The 20,087-nt window shown below is 39.9% G+C and overlaps 1 protein-coding gene across 2 annotated transcripts in view; it reads left to right on the top strand.

Annotated features, from left to right (window-relative positions):
* peak1 (pseudopodium-enriched atypical kinase 1) overlaps positions 1 to 20,087 on the top strand; it is a 94,335-nt gene that overhangs the window by 19,249 nt on the left and 54,999 nt on the right. The window lies entirely within an intron of this gene.

Below are 20,087 nucleotides of genomic sequence, written 5' to 3'. Positions count from 1 at the left end.
TGGATGTAACTTTGAGTAGGTTTATCCACAACAAGGTTTGTGTGTGATTAGTACTCAAGACCAAGGGGAGGCAAAGGTCGTAACCATGTGAAGGGTTGTTCCCAGCATTCCTGGTTCCCACAGTGCTGTTCAATTCTTTCGTTATATTTAACTCAAGTTCAAATGATTCAGCAGGAATGCTGTGTTTGTTCTATGATACACTCATCGTGTCTTGCTGGGAAATGATTTCCTCCCTCCTGACTTCATGAAATGGTATTTGAAAAGTGTAATTTCATGTCACCTTCAGAACTCAGCAGCTATTTTTGGCCATGTTTTGTTTTTCTTCTGTTTTGGTGCTTATTACCTTTTGTACTCTGAAACTGACACTGCTTAGCTGTGTTGTCCCAGCACGTTCCTCTGTATTAAACATGGATGTCATTTCTGTTCTATTTAAGAGTCGCATCGCATATTTCTATTTTTTTCTCTCCTCCCCACTGACACGTTTAATCTGTTTCTTGTGTAGTCGTGTCTTGGAAACATTTTATGCTGTTTTTGTCCACTGTTTGAACTGGGTATGCGCACTGTGAGGACATACATATGATGTTTAATCAGCAATATGTCTGATCATAATTAGACTGGACTCTGGGTGGGGGGGGGATCTTAGAGGATGTGATTTAAGTGAGTTGTTTCTTGACATAATTATCTCTTAAATGCTGATTCACTGATAGTGGAGTCATTAGCTTGAATGTGCTCAAGAGGGTGCAAGAATGCGACACCCATTTCTCCTGATTACCTCTGGGACACTCAATTATTTAGATAGGCGGGGGGGCATGATGCAACAGTTGTGAAGTCGGAGCTTTGTTACTTCTCTTAAAGTCTAAACATGTGCTGTCATCCAAAGAACTAGTTTATTGTTAATATTAATTCTGTTTATTTACATAAAATCGCCACTGTGAAGTCTTAATCTGCGCCAGGAAATGCTTTCAGTGTTTGGAAAGAACCACTTGCAAGTTAAAATGTTGTTTTTTCTTCTTTCTTTATTTTCACTGAATTGTCATAATAGCAACATCCTGTTGTAAAACGTTACTGAATAATTTATGATGCTATATAAGATTTCCGTTGTTTATGCTTGAACAGTTGTTCATGTTTACTTGCTGATGTTTTTCCTGCAGAGTTCAAGTGTAGTGGTTGAGTCCCTCCATGGTGTCCGACCACTCTAAAAGCCCATTTATATTGACTTTCTGTATGAGTATAGATCCATCAAGATTACACATTGTTGACTCATGGAAGCTCTTTAAGTTACTCTCTTTATTGACTGCTGCATTTCCCCGCTGTGATTGTCCTTGATAAATAGATAAAGGGTGTTTCCTGTACTCTATACCTCTAAGCACTTATGAGTGCTCACTCAAAGTGTCCTTGCTATCTTGCTCCAACAGTAAACAGTGTAAAGTTTTCCCATTAGGACCCAATAGATAAGGTTTGAATCAATGAAGCTCCAGAATGTATCTAGCTTCCAGGAGTTGCAGTGTGAAAGTGGGGAACGATGAACCTTGGGTGCTTGTCCGTCCTTCAAGCCCATCATGTCAATGGAGCCAAGGTCAGAGAAGATCAATAAGTGAGTGTGTGTCAGGCACATGTATTCCCATCACACTCCTGCTCTAACACACCCCCTCTCAATACCAGACTTTCCCTAAAGGCCCCGCTAAGTGGACTGTGGAAACCAGCAGCTGTCAGAGTTCTCATCAGAGGGAGACATGAGTGAATTTCAGGGAGGGAGTCACGGAAGTCTGAAACATCGATATCAAATGATCCATGGGTCAGCTCTCCACTGCTTTCCTTTAACCATTAGTCAGAGGGAACCTCAGAGAGATTGAGTCCCACACCACGACTCACCAGTTCATCAGTGACCCTTTTTTATTGCTGTTGTATAGTTGCTGTCTAGTCTTTATTTTTACAAACACATGTTTTTACAAATGTTGCTTTTTATAAACGTATACAAATATTCAAAAGACATGATGGAGGCTGAAGACTCTCAATAAGCGACAAGGACAACTTCTTACATATGCAGTATGTTTAAGGGTTGTCAAAATGCCATCATTTGAACCTAATACCAGTAAAAAATCAAATAGTGTTGACAAATACAAATTACAAGCCCTAGGTACCAGATCCAGGACATTTAGCTTTATTTATGACTAAAACATGAAGGCAAACTCCTGCAAACTGTCTGAAATGTACAAATATGTAGCACAAAACGATGTGGTTGTTTTAAGATAGTTTTAGTACTTTTAGATACCCTCGATCACATCAATAATGGAGATGGTATTGTTTGAAAACATGGTATCAATAAGTGTTTTGAGAACCTCAGTTCACTAAGCACATGATAGATTTAACTGTTATACGTTTGATGACGACTGACTGTGCCGATGACAGGGCACTTTAAACATTCTCAGCTCTCACTCTGAAGACATTCAGACTGAACTGTAAGAAATATCCACAAATCATATCCATGACAACGTTCAGACGACATTGAACAACTATTTCAAGGTCATGAAAAGTACAACTCTTACACTACAGTATTTAATTTGAAACTTGACTGTTGTTGCAGCTTGGTGTTTGTATGTGAAGCCAGCACAATGCAACGCAGAACCGGGTTTACTACAGCTTTGTGTGGCCTTAAACATACTACCAACGACAACAACAATACAAATATTGGAATCAATATTGGTATATAGTAATCAGATCTTAGTAATCAGATCTGAAGTGAAACAATTTGGATCGGTTCACCTCCTATAAAGAGCTTATTGTTCAAATGTTTCCTCTGGCGTTCGCCCCAAAAACAACCGACCTCATGTTAAAATGATGGTCCTATTTCCCCTTGCCATCACCAGCTAATGGAAGAAAGGTCATGAGGTCAAAGGAAATCAGTTTGACAGCATAGCTTAATTTGGTGGAAGCCTTTTTCGAAAGCATTAGGAGATTGGCAGTCTCCCCTAAATTCCACCAAGCTGTGACCCCCGTCCCCTCCATGCTGCTTGCTATAGTTATCCCAGGCCTGTTTCTGCTTAGTTATGGCAGGAATGTGCCATAGCATGAGAAGAGGTCATCGTTCTTCACAACCTGCCATGGCTCTTCCCCAGTCCTTAGTCAATGCTGCCAAGATATGGACATGCTTTCCCACGCATGCAGCCCCCTCCCATTCATCAAAGAAGAACGTGATATTTATTATGCAGGGAGCTTTGCTTTTCACAGGCTATTTACAGGAAATATCTGTTTTGTATGTTTCTTTGAAGCTCTTCTTACTCATACAGTCTGCTTTATAAATAAATCCATTCTCAAGATTATGTTGTCATGAGTTGAGGAATGACTTCAATTTGAATCGGCCTCAAATTCCCAGTGCTCAAATTGTCTTATTGAATATGATTATTTCAGATTGTCTTTTGTATTGCCAGTGGAATGATTTGGTGGACTGTTATATCTGTCAGTCTGACCACCAATCTCCACATAATGATTTAATAAATTGCCACAAAACTTCCAAGTATTAATATTCCCCTGCAGGATGAAATCTTTAGGCTTTGGTAAAAACCTGAATTTCTTAAACCAGCCACATGAGATTAACATTGGAGTGTGAAACAGCTTCAGAGCTATCAGACAGATGGGGATTGCCTTGCACTTTCAACAAAGTGGTACTGAGAAGATTCAATTTATTGTGTACTGTGTATTATGCCTTTTTTAACTTTTGTTTTATTGTACAGCACTTTGGTCAGCTGTGGTTGTTTTAAAGTGCTTAATTAAATAAAGTTGGATTGGATTGGATTGGATTCATCATTACGTCGTTGTTGATCCTCTGAGTATTATTCTGAGGCAACCAGGAGGTAATAGTCTCTGATATTTCCTGTTACATATCTAAAGTTTTGCTACACAGAAAGGGACAACAAATAGGATAGCTAGAAAGTGTGCAGTTTTTATTTCATTAACTTTTTTTTTTTAACCTGGAGAGAAATATTGACAACTTTTTCCAGAGTGTCCTGACAAGGCAGACAAGACATACAGACAACAAAGTTCCTGTCACATAATGAGCACATGTGCCTTAACCCTTTATAGGGCACGTGACTATTTTTGGTCATTTCCGCAAACATTACATATGGTCACCCTTATGCACCTCAGTAAGGTCAAGAAGCATGTGATCCTCACTCAGCCAATCAAAAGAGATCCCCTTATGTCACTGATCCTGCTGTTGTGGCATTTGAAACAAATATGGTAACTTTCTCAATGTTTATTACAATACAATTTTTCGAAAAATGTTTTAACAGAAATAAAGTTCCTGAATAACACTATGAGGTTGAATTTTTGAATTTCTAAGTATTACAATGAGTGCCCTGTAAAGGGTTAATAAAGTTTACATTTAAGTTCTTATTGAAACATGTCAACAAATATTGAGGGATCTACAGTATTATTAAATCCGTCAGATTTTGCCTGAACCTACACAGTGAGCACAAGTGCTGTGAAATAGAATTATTAGTAAGTTAGCATGCTGATGAGCGCATTAAGCTTCATAAAGCCTTGCAAGTCGAGGCCTGACTTTACACTCTTAGCCATATTTTAAGTGTTTCTTTGTGGCTCTCAGAAGCCTACTGATGCTGCTCCTATGAAATGTTAATCATCCCTCCTCAGTGTATTGCACTGTTACCACAGAAACCTCATTTAAGCTGCTTTCCCACATGCATCTTAACCCCCTAAATGCACTGGCAAGTTTCTGTGTCTCCCATCATGTGGGATTAGGAGCTGGAGTCGGTTTTCTGTTTGAGATGCTCGGAGTAATTATCCAGCTCATGACATTCCGACATCATTTGCCCGACGAAGAACGAAAGCAGCAACTCTCATCTTTGAAGCATGTGAAGGTCAATGGCATTTTTGCATTAGTGAACATGGTGCTCTTTTTATAATAGAAAAACATTCATGTTTTTATAGTTAAAGAATTACCTTGAGATTACACAGAATGGTTCATCATTTTGTTCTTGTGCACAGGAAAGACATTGGTGATTTTACTGATTTCATGTTACCTTGGTAACTGTATGTTTCCTGACTGAAGTTTGGAGCTGGTATGTTGCCTGTAGTTCCAGTAGGATGAATGATGGCTGCTATAGATTGGTTGAACATTGGCTGTTGAAAGGGCCCATTTCTCTGAACACACAACCGTTTTTCAGAGAAGATTTTTCCGATCATGCGTTCATCACATGGAGTGCAGATAAACTTGATGAAAAATAAAGTGATACTAATGCATCATTAACAATGCTTGCATTGCTGCATTTGCCAACCTTGAAAGAGCACTCAAGGGTATTGCAGAGTGGGAAGTCCCGACTTTGAAAATAGATCTAGTTTCTTAACATGCCGTCACTTAATCTGTGCCTCAGATTTATTGGACACCAGTCTGCCCAAAGACTTTCAACTTGATCTGCGACAAGCCCTTTAGTCTGACCACCTATTGTTTCACTGTTTAGTCAACCTTGTCGAGCGAGTCTCTTCAAACAAGCTGAAGTTTCAGCTGTTTCAGCCTCTGCCCCCTTGGAAGGTTTGGGCTTTGAAGATCAAATGAGAAATACACATTCTACATACTTTGTAGTTGATATTAAAAATGAGAACATTTCTAAAACAAGTATCAGGTTTTTTTTCTTCTTAATAAGATTCCTCGGGCTATCTTCTTGAATTACACAGAGCTCAGCAGTCAAGTCATCTGACCATGAAAACATAAACTTGTTTCAAGGCTTCACAGCCAACATGGTGTCTGATAGACAAACATTTGATCATCGTATTAATATCTTTTATTTTTTTAAAGCCTAAAGAATGGTTGTCCAAATCTGACTTCAGTTTTCTCTGGTTTCCAACTGTCCAGTAGTGTTTCAAAACTCCAGCTGCAATGATTGATCTGTTGCTTTCAAGCTAATATCTGTCTCTGATACACAGGCACACTTTGTTATTACTGTTGGCAGAGCTAAGTCAGACTGCCACCAAGAAACGTTCAAGTATATGATAGAAGAAGTTAAGTATGCATAAAAGTTCTGTGAAAGATGTTGAACAGGCCGATCAGCAGGCTCTTACTTTTATCAGAGCACGTGAGCACACAGGCTAATGCACGAGTGATGTCACTCTGTACTGGGGATGATGTGCGAGGCCAGATAAAGAAGTGATAGAACGTTGCCTTGAAGGGATTTATCATCCTGTGAATTTTTACAGGGATTTAGCTGCTATAAGAATCACATTATATCTGAGAGTAGAACCTCAGCATGTATCACGTCTTACCAGACTTATTGACAACCCAGGAGTTACTCCACTGCATGCAACTTCTTTCACTGGAGGGAAGAAAGGTGTGAGGGGGAAGCAGCGCTAGAAATATGTTTCATATTCACTACATTAGCTCTGAGAAAAAAGTGTTATGTCCTTTAGTATTTTATAGAAAGGTAGGTCAAGGAAAATGGCTCTCTCCCCCCCCCCCCCCCCAAGTCTAAGATTTATTACATAATCCATCCGTGACATCTTATTAAGCCTTTATCATTTGGACAGACTGGCTTGGACCAGTGCAACTTCTGACTATTGTCATGTGGGTGGATGTTATGGGTGAGGAGAGTTGAGTTTCTCTGCTCAGTATAATGTTATCAGGCCTTGTTGTGACTCCTCCACGCCCGGCCAGACCCCGTTCCTCCCACCCTCTGCAGCATGTTTTGTCAGCTGTGTTTACATGCCAGCTCTCTGAGACTTGAAGGGAGGAGTGAATGCCTTCCTCTGTGCCAGACCTCTGACATCTGTCTGGATGGAACATCGTTCATATTTTTCTATTGGTGTTATATGACACATAAATGCGAGGTTAAAGCCTGTGTACACATCGCAAACACTTTGATGTTAAAGAAAAATATGGTTTTCATCGTACTTCTCCCGCTCATGTCAAACAAACAAACTTACCTTAAGAAGTAGCTGAATACATTCACTTTAAAACTGAGACCAATATTAACAGGAGAAATGATTTCTGACTGTGAAAACACAACGTAAAGTATTATGGTTGACTTGTGTGTTAAATGTAAATGATTTAATCAAAATATTTTTAGTTTCACCTTTTGCAGGATTGAAATCTAAAAGTCTTTAATGTGTTTTTTTTTTTTTTTTGTCTAGCCAAACGCCAACCATGTGCCACCTAAATGTGAAAGATATAACTTGTTGTTTCAGACATTTGTCTTGACATTAACATATTAACCTGCACAGATGTACCAGACGACTGTTGTTAGCTCATGTAAAAAGTTTGGTCGGTAAAGGAAAGTCGGAACTGCACTCAGAGACTTTTACCCCCCTTCCACTAAGAACAGATTTCCTTTATGGAAAATAATGCAAACCAATCAGTCATTTAGCTGGAATGAAAGCATTTATACATTATTGATGAGCACTGAGCGAATAGGCAATCTTTCATCTGTGGTATAGAGAACATTAGGTACCCCGGATCATTGAGAGTCCAATCCCTGACCCTCTCCCTGCACTCCTGCTCTGGTATTGATCATTTGTGCTCTCATTCAGCCCATTTCATCCAGAATAATGTGCAATATAGATGCTTCTATAGCACCAAAAAGACCTGGGAATAAGAGATCAAGGCAATAGGCTTTATGGGATCACCTCAAGTAGACATCAGCAAAGTAGCTCTCCTTCTTCAATTTAGTTTCAGCCATTTAGTCCCCATATACAATCCTGATGACAAACACATTACATAATAAATACAATTATTGACAAATTCAATCCAACATAACTCAAGTTCTTTTATTTTGTTCTGATCCTTTTCATCGTTGTTTATTTACAATTCAATCACTGCAGTTCATTTAAAGGAAAGAGGTGCAACAATCACTTTGTCAATCGTTTGGTTTGGAGCTTCACATGCACAGTTATTGATCAAGAATGAGAATTGAAAAGAGTGTATGTATTGATGCATGTGCTGTATAGTTACATGCTTGCATGTATTGATTACCAGCACTGAAGTAACTGAGGATAGATCTGGAGTATTCAGTGAATTAATGTCAGTGCATGAGTCGAGTCTTTTATGGAATTGATGGTGCATTATTCAGGCTCCCTGTTAAAACACAGTGTCTGATCAATGTTACAGCCAAAAAAGAAACACATCAGGTTATGTCTCTTTATCAATCACATGTTGATGCTTTAATCAGGTTCAAGCAACCATGACAAGACTGGCTCTAAATAGTGTCGAATAATGAGTGTGCCTCTGACAAAGGCAGAAACCAGACGGGGACTGGAGCTGGTAATGTCATTCAGATGTTAACAGTGAAGCTATGTCACTGAGAAAGAATGAGAAATGATTAAGACAGCATGATTATCCAGGAAACCTTTAAGGGGACATGTACTTTCTTTGTATTCTTTACAATGAGGACATCTCTCGACAATGAACTTATTGTTTTTTTTTAACCTGTCACTCAAAGAAGATTCTCTGTTGCCAACAGTTTCTTTTCTAAGCTCATCACAGCTCAGTAAGTCTGTGTCTTTCCTCACATGTACAAAGCAGTGAGTCTTTTCGGTTGATTATTAAAATAAGTTCAAATTCAGCTGCATTTAGTGGAAATAATAAGCATGTTATTGAATGCATGAGAGCGGGTCCAGTGAAGAGAACAGCCAGAGGCAGACTTGATTATCTAAATTGAATGTATTTTTAACTGGTGCCAGTTTGTGACTATAAAAGCAAAGAAAAAGGTTGCACTACTTCGTCACATATCGACATGAAACCTTAAGATAACGCACGGTTCAAAGAAAACTTTTGTTTCTTAAGGGATGACAAATCGTCTTTGAAAATGTCACAGAAAACCACGATGCTGAGGCTCCACATTTCAAGCAAAGATTAGGATTTGTTTCTTCCAGGGTCTCAAAGTAATGACTTCATATCCATGGATTGATAATCTGTCTCTTTTCTTTGGAAACTTTTCATGTCACCTCCTGCCAGAAGGCTCGCTGAGCCAGACCTGTCTGCAGATGCCAAACGGCTGAAGTCAAATTCAATTTCAGAGAACTCGGCAGGGGATGGGAAGAAATAAAAACATATATATATATATATGTATGGTGAGAATGTGTGTGTGTGTGTGTGTGTGTGTGTGTGTGTGTATATATATATATATATATATATATATCTCATCAAGGTGAAAGAGAGACTCAGTGCAGAGTAAGATGAGTCACTAATGAAGAATAATATCCAGTGTGGGAGTTCTTGATTGTGCTGCAGCTGTGCAGAACAGTGTAAATCTGCTTTAAGACATCAGCTGATTAGAACAAGACAAATCATGACAGTGTTAAGCACTAAAATAACCAGTTTACAGTGTGTTCTATAGATGCTTTTGTTTTAATACGCCGCATACTGCAGTCCTCTTTATGGATAATTAAAACAAACACATGACTCCTGTGGGAAAACAAGAACTACAGAATATAAGATGTTGACTGACATCACCAGCCTTTTATTGTGTGACTTCTTGACATGGCTGTTCAATATAAATCTCCATTGCCCTTTGTTCATCTTTTTCTAGAGAAACTATTGCATCTGACTCCTGTGATATCTTTCCCCTCCTCATGGAAGTCAAATCTGTTCAAGGATCATTAGCTGCACTTCTGTGCTGCAGGGTGCAGCAGCCTTGTTTCTTCATCTCGTGTCACACAAAACCATTAGGTAGTGATATAAGCATTTCTTGCTCTGAGGACATTGAGGCTTTTATTTTATATATAAAACCTCTCCTCCAATCTAATGTATTCCCTTTTTAAAAAGTCTGATTCCCATCCCATAAGAGGTTGGTTTCATGTAACATGGCAGACTGTGCTGTTTAAAGCTCCTCATTATATTTGAAAGAGTGAAATACACAGCAGTCCAGAACTGCATTGTTATAAATCCCCGAACGCTGTCAGGTTGCAACGTGATACAGCTCTTAAAGCCTTCATCGCCTCATCCATGGTCGCGGCTGTGTCGTGGCATCCTGTTGGTGCACGTCTCTCACAAGCTCAGCTGTTGCTGGAATGCAAGGCTGGTAGAGTTGGAGTATTTCTTGGCCGGCTGGCACAGATGTGTGAGCATCACAACACATCACTTCAGGCCCGAGAAAAGCCGCCAAGCATTCCTAGGAAAGCTTTACAGGTTATCTAAAAAGCCAAACAGAAAGTATGCACAAGTTGTGATTACAGTTGGCAATGCTTTAGGATCATACGGGGAGGATTCTCGCCATAAATGTACGTTTTCATCTTTGGTTATCTCATGGTCATTTTGAACCTTAAAGTGGTAGTAACATGTGGAACAGTAACTCTCAGTTCAATGAGGAGAAAAATGACCCATCTGGTGTCTTTCCTTCAGTGCAAACAATGGAGCTGTACAGTTTCAGGTGAACTGGTTTTGATGATGATTCATAATAGTATCTGAGAATGTGCAAGGCATTTGACTGATTCACAATCTGAAATAGTCTTTTCACTTCTCTCAAGAACAACAGAATAAAACACAAACAGTCTATAAGATCCAAAGTTTACAACATATGGTCGTGTGTCTGAGCAGTTTGCTTCAAAGTTGAAGGAAATCTGGAATCATGACGTTCCTTCTAGTTTGAGTGGAAGAGTCTGACCTCTGACATTTGGATAACTTTCACTTTAGCAACAGAATAATGTTTAGTTTGATGAAATGTAATATCTGGGATCAGTTCATGTTTGGGGACTCGTTAGTTCTGGTGTTGGGCGAGCTTTGACTGTCATACCTTTTCTTGTTCTGGAGTTTGCTGCTTTGCTGTGAAGTTGTCTCTGTTTTTTGCCCTCAAGCTGTTCCTAAAAACTAATGAGTGTTGAAACATAATCTCCTCATCAAAGACTTGCCTGTTATTTTAGTGTGGAACTGTGACTTCTTAGATCTTCTTACAGACCTGAGGCAAACACACACAGTACGCAAAAGAATCTCATAACATCTTCGTTTGCAAACTCGCTTGAAGCGAGAACTATAACTCTAAAACCTGTTTAATTTTTCCTCCCTGCCCTCTGATGATGCATCTATATTGCAGCTCAGACCAGTGATCCTGCTTTCATGTTGATCCACAGCGTAGCGACCAGTGACTTCCCTCACTGTTTGGTAGCCAGTTTATATTCTGCGTAATACTTCAAAGGGCTAATTTGGGCCCAGCATCCTAAAAATAGAACTCTGTGACACGAGGCTGTTAAACTCAGCAGGGAACGCTTTCGCTCACTGTTCTAATGACTTCATTTCTATGCATCGGGAGCGGCGCTGATGGATTTTGAAGTCTTGAGTCGTTTTTCGATGACACAGTCATCCCAGCTATAATACTTATGATGAGGGTCTAAGAATGCATCTTGGAGACAGCTCTGTGGCCTTAGCAAGCTTGAAGCAGTCTTCAGAAAGTGACAGTGAATATTCAATTCAGTCCCACCATGTTGCCTCAGTTCCTGTCTTTCTCTTCACTTCCATTTTCATTCTAATGTTTTAAAATATTGACAACTTTCTGACATCCTGACCAGAATTCACAGGCTGAACAGGAATCAAACCTGTAGACTTGTCACTATGGGGTCAAATGTTCTTTTTGAAGAAAGAGCTGCATGAAACCTGTAGATGGCATGGCGTGTGACAGGACTTCAGACAGCTGCATCCATGTTTTACCGTCAGTTGATGTGTTGGAAGCTTAATTCTTAAGTGCTGTCTTTTTCTCCAGCATTGATTCATCCTTACATCGACTGTGTCACCTCCACCTTGTAAACACCCTAACTTATGCACCTTGTAGTAGAGATAGGGGTCCTTAATCAATATTGATACTATTATCAAGACTCTTTAACAGTATGAGTCTTTATCACTTACACCAGCAACAATGTTCTATTATTAGATGGAGGAAGAGATATTTTGTTTTGAACAGAACTGGTATGTCTGGAAAACTAACAATTTTATCTTACATTTGTTTATTCAGTTTTTCCTCTCATCCTGCTGATTTCAATATTGGAGCACTATTTTAAACTAACAAGACTGTTACACAGAGTTACGGTGCGCTGACCGTGGTTGCTTTAATTGGAGGAGGAGGAGGAGGACGGTGACAGTCCTTCAGCAGCAGCAGTGGATATTCTGTGTCTGAAGGTTGACACAGTTGACTGTTGAGTTGTCCGAGGCACTTCTTTTTGGTTTAATTTGATTCACAATGTTAATGTGCTTGCTGGCTGGCAAGAGATTTATTTCCCCCCCCCCCCCCCCCAAAAAAAAATCTTTATTAGCTAATCAATGAGAGTTTGTGCCCCAGTGATTTGATTTCAAAGACATGACTGGACTCGAGATACAGCGTGAGCTCGCAGGACCCACAATAGCAGTATTGATGAGCTAAAAGACATTATAGATTGTCAGGTTTTGAAAGAGGCAGAAACAGGACCTCAGTGGCGGGCGTTTTTCTTTTTTTTACTTCTACCTGTGAGGTGGGGATCGTTTGTGAATGATGTCAGCATGTCAATCAAATGATCGAGGGACACTGGCTGTGGATGAAACGATGATGAACTGCCAGCACGCCTCGAGTCCAGCTGTGACAGGAACGGTTCTTCATGCACAAAAAAAGAGGAAACAAAGCTTTACCAAAGCACTCCGTCTACTCCACTGATTGAATTAAATGTTAAGTCTATTTCCTGGTTCAGAAATATCACCCTCTCCTCCCCTGGGATTATTGTCATCGTCTTGTTTCTAATCATGGGGGCACCATACTGTACTTCCAGTGTCTTCCATCTTTGTTTCTGCCTCTTTGTCTTTACCTCTTTTTCTTTCCCTCTTGTCTCTCTCTGTCTTTCCTTCTTTCTTCGACGGTCCTTCACAGTTTCTTATCACGTATTTTGTCTTGGAAAGGCCCTCAGAGACCTCCTGCAATCAGCTCGGAGCAGGAAGCTCACAAAAGGAGGCTCTGCAGAGAGGATAATTCTGTACTTCACAATCATGATCCTCCTCTCTCTTTCCTGGTCGGCTCGTTCAGCTGGTAATGACAGGAACTATCATTCTTCAAAATGTCCTTCAAGCGTGTCTGTGGTGAGGATTTAAATTTAGTGGATACAGTTCCAGTACACGTTTCTTTAAAATGTTTACCGTTGTCGAAAACGGAGTGCTCTGCTAATGTGCAGAAATGAGATTTTCTGTGGTGGGAGGAAAACCTTCATATACAGTCATGACAGTTACATTCACATAATGGCTGTTATATTGTCTATATTTTAAACACAAGGCGGAGAAGGTGCATAGATTACACTTTTGGAATGAGTTTCTAAAAGCAAGTATCTGTAGACTTAATGTTCAACAAATGCTACAGTCCGTTGTTTTTGTGCTCTCAGTATTTGGTTCATATAGGCTCATTCTCTGTCCTACTAAAGTGTTTTTAAACTTCAGGTGGCTTGTTTACCCAGTTTTAAGTTTAAGACCTTAATAACTGGGTGGCTGAGGCTAAGTTGGTATATCACCTCCTAAATGGAGGAGGTGGTATACCTCTGACATGATGTTTCATATTTTGTTGGTGATACAAAGTAGAATGTGTTTGCAAAGGACACCAGTGGAATAATGGGCGCGATAATGTATAGTGGGGTGTCTAACATAGCAGCACTGACTTGTCTGTATCTGATTAATAACTGACAGGCGGCTGGCCTAGTGACACGATGAAGCTTTGTTAAATCAGCCCTTACAAGCTGTTCTCAGATTACAGAGCACATCTGGATCTGTATGCAGGAATCAGAACTGGAGCGTGGCAGCGACTCATAATACATTTCTCCTGCTCGTGTTCTGTGTGTACAATTCATTACAAGGTTGTGAAAGACTCGCCGTTTTTTTTTATTTTTACAACTGTTCTTTTCTACACCATTTCACTATTGTAATATAAGTTCTAACATCTCATTAGCTGCTCATAACCAAACTGATTTAACATGTTGATCCTGCAGATGAATCATAAGACTGTAATGTCCCCAAAAAACCTGTGACTTGTTCTTTTCTGCATCTATCAAAAGCTTTGTTTGCCTGAGGAAGTTTCCTCCACGTCTTGAATAACAAACTCGACTTCACACTGAAGTGAATGCATCTATGAAAGTCGTTTCCAAATGTGTTGATGTCCGCTGAAAAAGGAACCACCCCCTCTCTTCTATGAGAATAAATGTCTGGGTCTCACTGACATCCACACTGCTTAATAACAAGAGATTCACAATGAAATAATAAAAGGTCTTCTTAAGGTCAAATGAATGACAGGTCACACTAGCACGTCACTTGTTACCTGTTGCTTTGTGGCTGTGCAATTGTGTTGCTCTCTGCAATGTCTTACCCTTTTTTTCCCTTCTTTTTTTTAATGTAATCGAGCCTAAAATTGTAATTAAACTAGTTTAGAAAACCTAAACCAACAATATTCAACACTGATGTCTAACTTTCCTGAGGTATTACATGAGGCACCAAAACAAAGATTTCAAGAAAAATACAAAAAATAATCCCAGAAATATTAAACAATATTAAACTCTTAATTAATGATGTAGTAATTCTGCTGTTTGTCTTCAGAGTTAGGGGAATGTGTTCCAAAGGTGTTTGTCATTAAAACCTCAACAAATACATGCATTTGATAGGGTTTTGTTTTTGCAACAATCGCTCCACAAAGTTGTTCAAAGTACGATTATTCAAATGTATATTGTAGCTTTAAAGGTCAGAGAGATGTGTAAAGACTTAAACACGTTTAAGTCCCTCTCGATCTCTTTCAACTTGAGCTGGACTCTTCGGAGTTCCCTCATTTTCTCCAGATGCTGCCGTATGATTGGCTTCTCATTGGGCTGCCGTGTTTGATAATGGGCTTGAGAGCCTTTCCACATGTGAGCGTGCACTGTAACTGTGACTGTGACTTTTTATGATCGTCGCAGACAGATATTGCACCGTTTCATCACTCATGACTTTATGTTCTCTGCACGGGTTAGACTATCAAATATCATTCCCTCCTCAATCTTTTATGACGCGATGCCTTCCTCCTGCTTGTGTGTGTCAAATCTAATCTGTCGCGTCTGCTCTCTATTGCTGGCCTTTGTCCTTTATGGGAGATGCAATGACTTTTTGTCACTATTACTATTTAATCACATTTAAAACTGCCGTGTGACATTTTAAATCCTTGCTGCGCTCTGGGGAAGTAAAAGACGCTCTGCTTTGTGTAGACTTCTATTACCTTGTAATTAATGTATGGTGGCAACAAACTTGAAATGTGATATAAAATCTATCTCAAGCTCCAGGGCAGAGAAGAACATTTCCCCCTTAAGTATGTCATCAGTGGATAAATCATTGAGAAATAAATGGCTTTAGATTCCCCGCTCATTGCTGCGGGTTATTATGAACATTTGAAGACATGAACCCGAAGGAGGCTGCAGACAAAGCTGTGAATCACAAAACTCTGAACTTTTCATTCTGTAAGTCAAGGAGAGCACGTCTTCACAAACGAGTCACCTTTACAGTGTAACATGTAAGAGCCCCGGCTTGGATATGATGAAGGCATACAGCTAAGGTTTATGTAAGGTGCTAACACTAGCAAACAAGCAGAGCATGAAAATTACTGCAAAGCTTCTATGACAGCAGACAGTGCACAGCTCTTCATTTCTGGGGCTTTCAAGCAGAGTGACGGCTTCAGTGACTTGGTTCATAACTTTGGGCAGTGACATGATACCAAACAGGCAGTGTTTACTTTGATGACATGATTTAAAAACATGTTGTAGACTTTACGTAACATACATGACGTCCATGTGTTTGGATGGAAGGCCTTGTGTTTTGTCTCTTCACTCTGCATTAGAACCGTATCAGACCATCAGTGAATCAGATTTGAGACGATGAATCAAGATTTGAACCTGATCTTGTAGACGTTCAGCTTTAAACTTCAGCAACCATCTGCATCTCTTCATCCTCTCTGTTTGCATTTGGCCACTTCTAATTTGGGATATCCATTGAGTCTGAACAAAACACTACATAGTATGTTTCATGCGACCTGAGGGACGATGTGTCAGATTTCTGTTAAAGTTAAGGGCATTAATAACAACGACATGTCAGGTTCTACAGTTACTTTTGTGTGTGTTGTTATTTCAGAGTTTCCTGATTTTCAACAGACCTTCCTGAAATTCACAATGAAGTCAGGGTGTGCTTTCTGGTTCACTTACACTTTGAGGGCCTCTGTGATTATTACAACCTATACTTAAAACACAGCGCTGATTGAAACTTTCGAGCAAAGGGGATTGATTTTACAACGTGAGGGATTTAACCATCTAGTGTTCAAGCAGAGCTCTGAAACCTCTCTCAGATACTGTCAGGTCCTGCTTTACATGAGAATAAAGGCACAGTCTAGCATGTATTCAAAGACTGTCATTCTTCTTCTCTGGTGTTTTTATCCTAGAATGCATTTAATCATTCTCCTCTTGTTACACACAAGTCATCCGCTGAGTGGCCTGCATCTTGTCACTGTGTCACTCTGAGTGTGAGTGGGCTCGCACGTTCACAACCTTTTAGCTTGATTGCTTGACCCCTTAAGCACATATCAATCCAAGCTCACTACTTACAGGGGATACACACTGTACATCACATTTAGTGCCTGTCTTTGCTTGTCGAGCAACACATTGTTCATGTCCAACCTGGTAGAGCACGCTGTCACCGTCCAGCTTGGGTTTGTCCAATCATTGCACGCTATTCTTCTACAGAGAGCCGTCCATTCATTAAGGATGATCTAAGAGTGAGGTATTGGTGAACAGTACAGCATGGTATGAGCTGTATACAGATTCAAACATGGCTTTAGAAAATCATTTTAAAGAATTCACTACAGCTATTTCTGTTTCTCTCCGTCTGCCTCTTTGATAGTTTCCTGTTTTGGTCATTTTTATGGAGCCTATCTTCAGTAATGTTTCACTTTTCACTTTCACAATTTGATGAATTTGCCACAGCGAGGGGATTTGTCTTGAACGTAGACATAATCACCTGCAAGCCTTTAATTTCTGCAAATACATTAAAGCAAGTAAAGGCTCGAGCAGCAACACTAGAAAAAAAAAAACCCCAGATCCACCCCAGAATCATTTCAACTGTTTCTCTCTTCAGTCAGTCTTAACTGTGGAGCTCAGATACTCCAGCGCTGCGTAAAGAGAGGGCAAAAACAATTCAGCGCGTTGCTATTATCACTTTCAGTCACCCGGCTCCCCAAGCTCAACCTCACTGACGCAGAAGCCCTTTCAAATGCTTTGATCTGGTGAATAATTATTTTCCATGCAGCTGAAGAAGAAGCGGGGCAGATTGAAGACGCAGTAGAATGTTTTGCACTGATAGTGGTTTGAGAGAGAGCGTTGGAGAAGGGGTGGGTGGGAGGGGAGGGGGGGTAGTAGGAACCCAATGTTGTCCTCAGATATTTCAGCTTTATATGAGCAAGCAGAGATTGGCATATACAACTGTCTTTATGAACCAAAGGAGAAATACAATCAGCCCTCATTAAAATATGTTTCTTTCTCCCTCCAATTAACTTTTGAATAAAAAATAAAAGGATGTTAAAATTCATTATCAACAGCGACCCTTCAATTCCTCTATTGCTTTAAAAAAAAAAAAAGAATTCTCAGTGTCTTATCTCATCCCCACCATCCTCAACTGTTGGAAAACGTTCCCCGCCTGGACTGGCTCTTGATCTGGAGAAGCTCTGTCGAGCCAAGAAGCTCAACTGTTTCTTCACCCCTCTCTCTCTCTCTCTCCACTGGGGTTGGAGATACATTACCATGACATTCTTCCATTTCTCCAGAGATACAGGCATAGTGGCACCCGCCACTTGTTATGTCATGTCTACTCAGGTCGTGATCAGGATTTACAAGGTCCAGTTGTTTTATCAGAGAGGAAGCTTTTAATGCAGTAATTCACTTGGAGGTTGATGTTGCATCAAGTATTTCCCTCACTTATGTCATCCGTGTTCATGGTGAGATACCAAGGCTGCTCCTCGAGAGCGTCAATGTTTCGGTGACTCGGGGGATGTAACCTCACTGTCTTCTGCCTAACACCCTCTAACATTGCCACTGAACCAATGAAAAATCAAACTCTCTGGTAATACAATCGATTCTATAAGCTGTAGAAGAAGCACAGAGCAGGAAGCATATCAATTATGGAATATTCAGCTTAGCCAGGATAAATATCTGGATCCCCAAATCCCGTCAAATCCTATCTCTGAAATGATCTATGGTGTTGGTTTAGGAACAAAGCTGTCGTCTTTTTGGAAAGCTGTTAATCCCTTTGGTTCACTTATGAAACCGCTCCTCCTCCTCTCACCTTCTCATGTCATGAGTCGTTGAAACCTGTGGTCGATAGCCATCATTTTTATTCTACATAATAATGTGGAATGGACTTTAATGATTCACATCAAGTAAAAGTGAAAAAGGTGGATTCAGGTTGCGTATTCATTCTAATTGAGGAAGAAGAATTGGTCATGGCTTAAAGCCCTCACTTCACAACATGGGAGAGGAAGTCGTTATAGTGACAGAGCTGCGAGTCCTACCGTGGGCAGGTTGGACAGCTGAGTGTGAAGGACAAAGGGATGGATGATCCTGTTATGCTGCCTGTCGCTGACAGTGGAGAAAATAAAGGATAGGAGTGGGGAATAGTCCCTCTTGTAGGCAGAGGGATTCATGAGGCTGAAAGAGCGGGAGATGTGCCAACGTATGTGTGAGGCTGCCGATGAAAACCAGCTGTTAGGGGAGGATACAGTGGTGTTTGTGTGTGCGTGAATGCAGACATGACAGCAGTATTTATGCGAGGAGTAGCGCCTCACATGCAAACACGCAGCTCGCACATATACTGATGAAAGGCGGTAAGCCTTAATGGCAGGTTGGCCATACATAATGGCGTCTAACCACAGGCATTTCTTCTTGGAAGCCATCTGACATTACGTGTGGTCACAGAGTGTTGGCAACAGTTGACTCATGGGATTTAGAGTCACTGAAGATCCAGAGCTCAGAGGTATACCTGGTGTATCCGACACACACAATGTTAACACGTCTGTCTAATATTAGGTTCAAATAAATATGTTGTTTTACAGTTGATCAGTCTTTTAGCGTTTTTCATTTACTCCAACAAAATTGCAATCAAGTGGAAATATCTTTGACATCCTTTCAAAATATAAGCATGCATGTAATCAAAACAGGAAATAGAGTGCAGTAAAAACACAAAATAAAAGATAAGGTCTCCTTTAAAGCTTGAACATAAATTGGGTTACTTACCTGTCATGAAAATCTTGTCTCATGAATCCAGCATGAAGACTTGTATTGAATTGTTACAAACCGAATCTCACATTTAATTTTTATTTTTTACATGCTTTGAAACAAGTACTGAATATATTTTTCCATGTTTGAAAGAAAGATATTTTACACCTCAGAATGCTTTTTTTTTTATTCTGGTGTGCTCTAATAAAAAAAGTGAAATGAAAATGTTCACCTCTTTCAAGCGAGATGGTTGATTTATTTTGAGCACTTTTTGGTTTTAGAGTCCCTCTCCATCGCTCTTTTTTAAAAGCAGTTTTGCGGCTACTAAAGTAGTCTAAACCCAATCTAAGCAGATTTCACTGGGATTTAATTGTGAATAAATAACTCAAAGATGCTGAAAAAACTACAACGTGATGCAGATTTCAAATCATAAACATTCAATGTTTCCTATGGTGAGAGGAAAAGCAAAAAGCTTTACAAAGGCTAACTGGTAGTTGGTGAATAAATTCACACTTCTGAAAGTATCTCAGAGTGTTCTCAACATTTCAATGCCATTAGGCTTTATCTTGACACAGCATCATGCAAATGACTTGCTCCACTTAAATGTATGAATTTAAGAATGATTCAAATTGGCTTTCTATGCAAACCCTTCATGCAAAGGTTTTGCTTGCTTTTGGTCTGAACGAACCCTTGCAAGCCGAACCTTTAAGTTATTATCTGCAGGATAGCAGTCCCCTGTTTTTCTGTCTGAAGAAAATAGAATTCTCCCTCCAGCAAAACACAATCTAATCACTGTATCCCTCTGTCACGTGGAGTGATCAGATCAGTAATATTTTCATGGAGCTTTGCTTATCTGATCTCTGAGCTAGAGGAGCCTC

This window comes from Symphodus melops, assembly GCF_947650265.1.
Source record: "Symphodus melops genome assembly, chromosome: 6".
In the NCBI taxonomy this organism is placed as follows: domain Eukaryota; kingdom Metazoa; phylum Chordata; class Actinopteri; order Labriformes; family Labridae; genus Symphodus; species Symphodus melops.
Note: the sequence above shows the minus strand (reverse complement) of the source record. Positions and strands in the feature narration are given on the sequence as shown.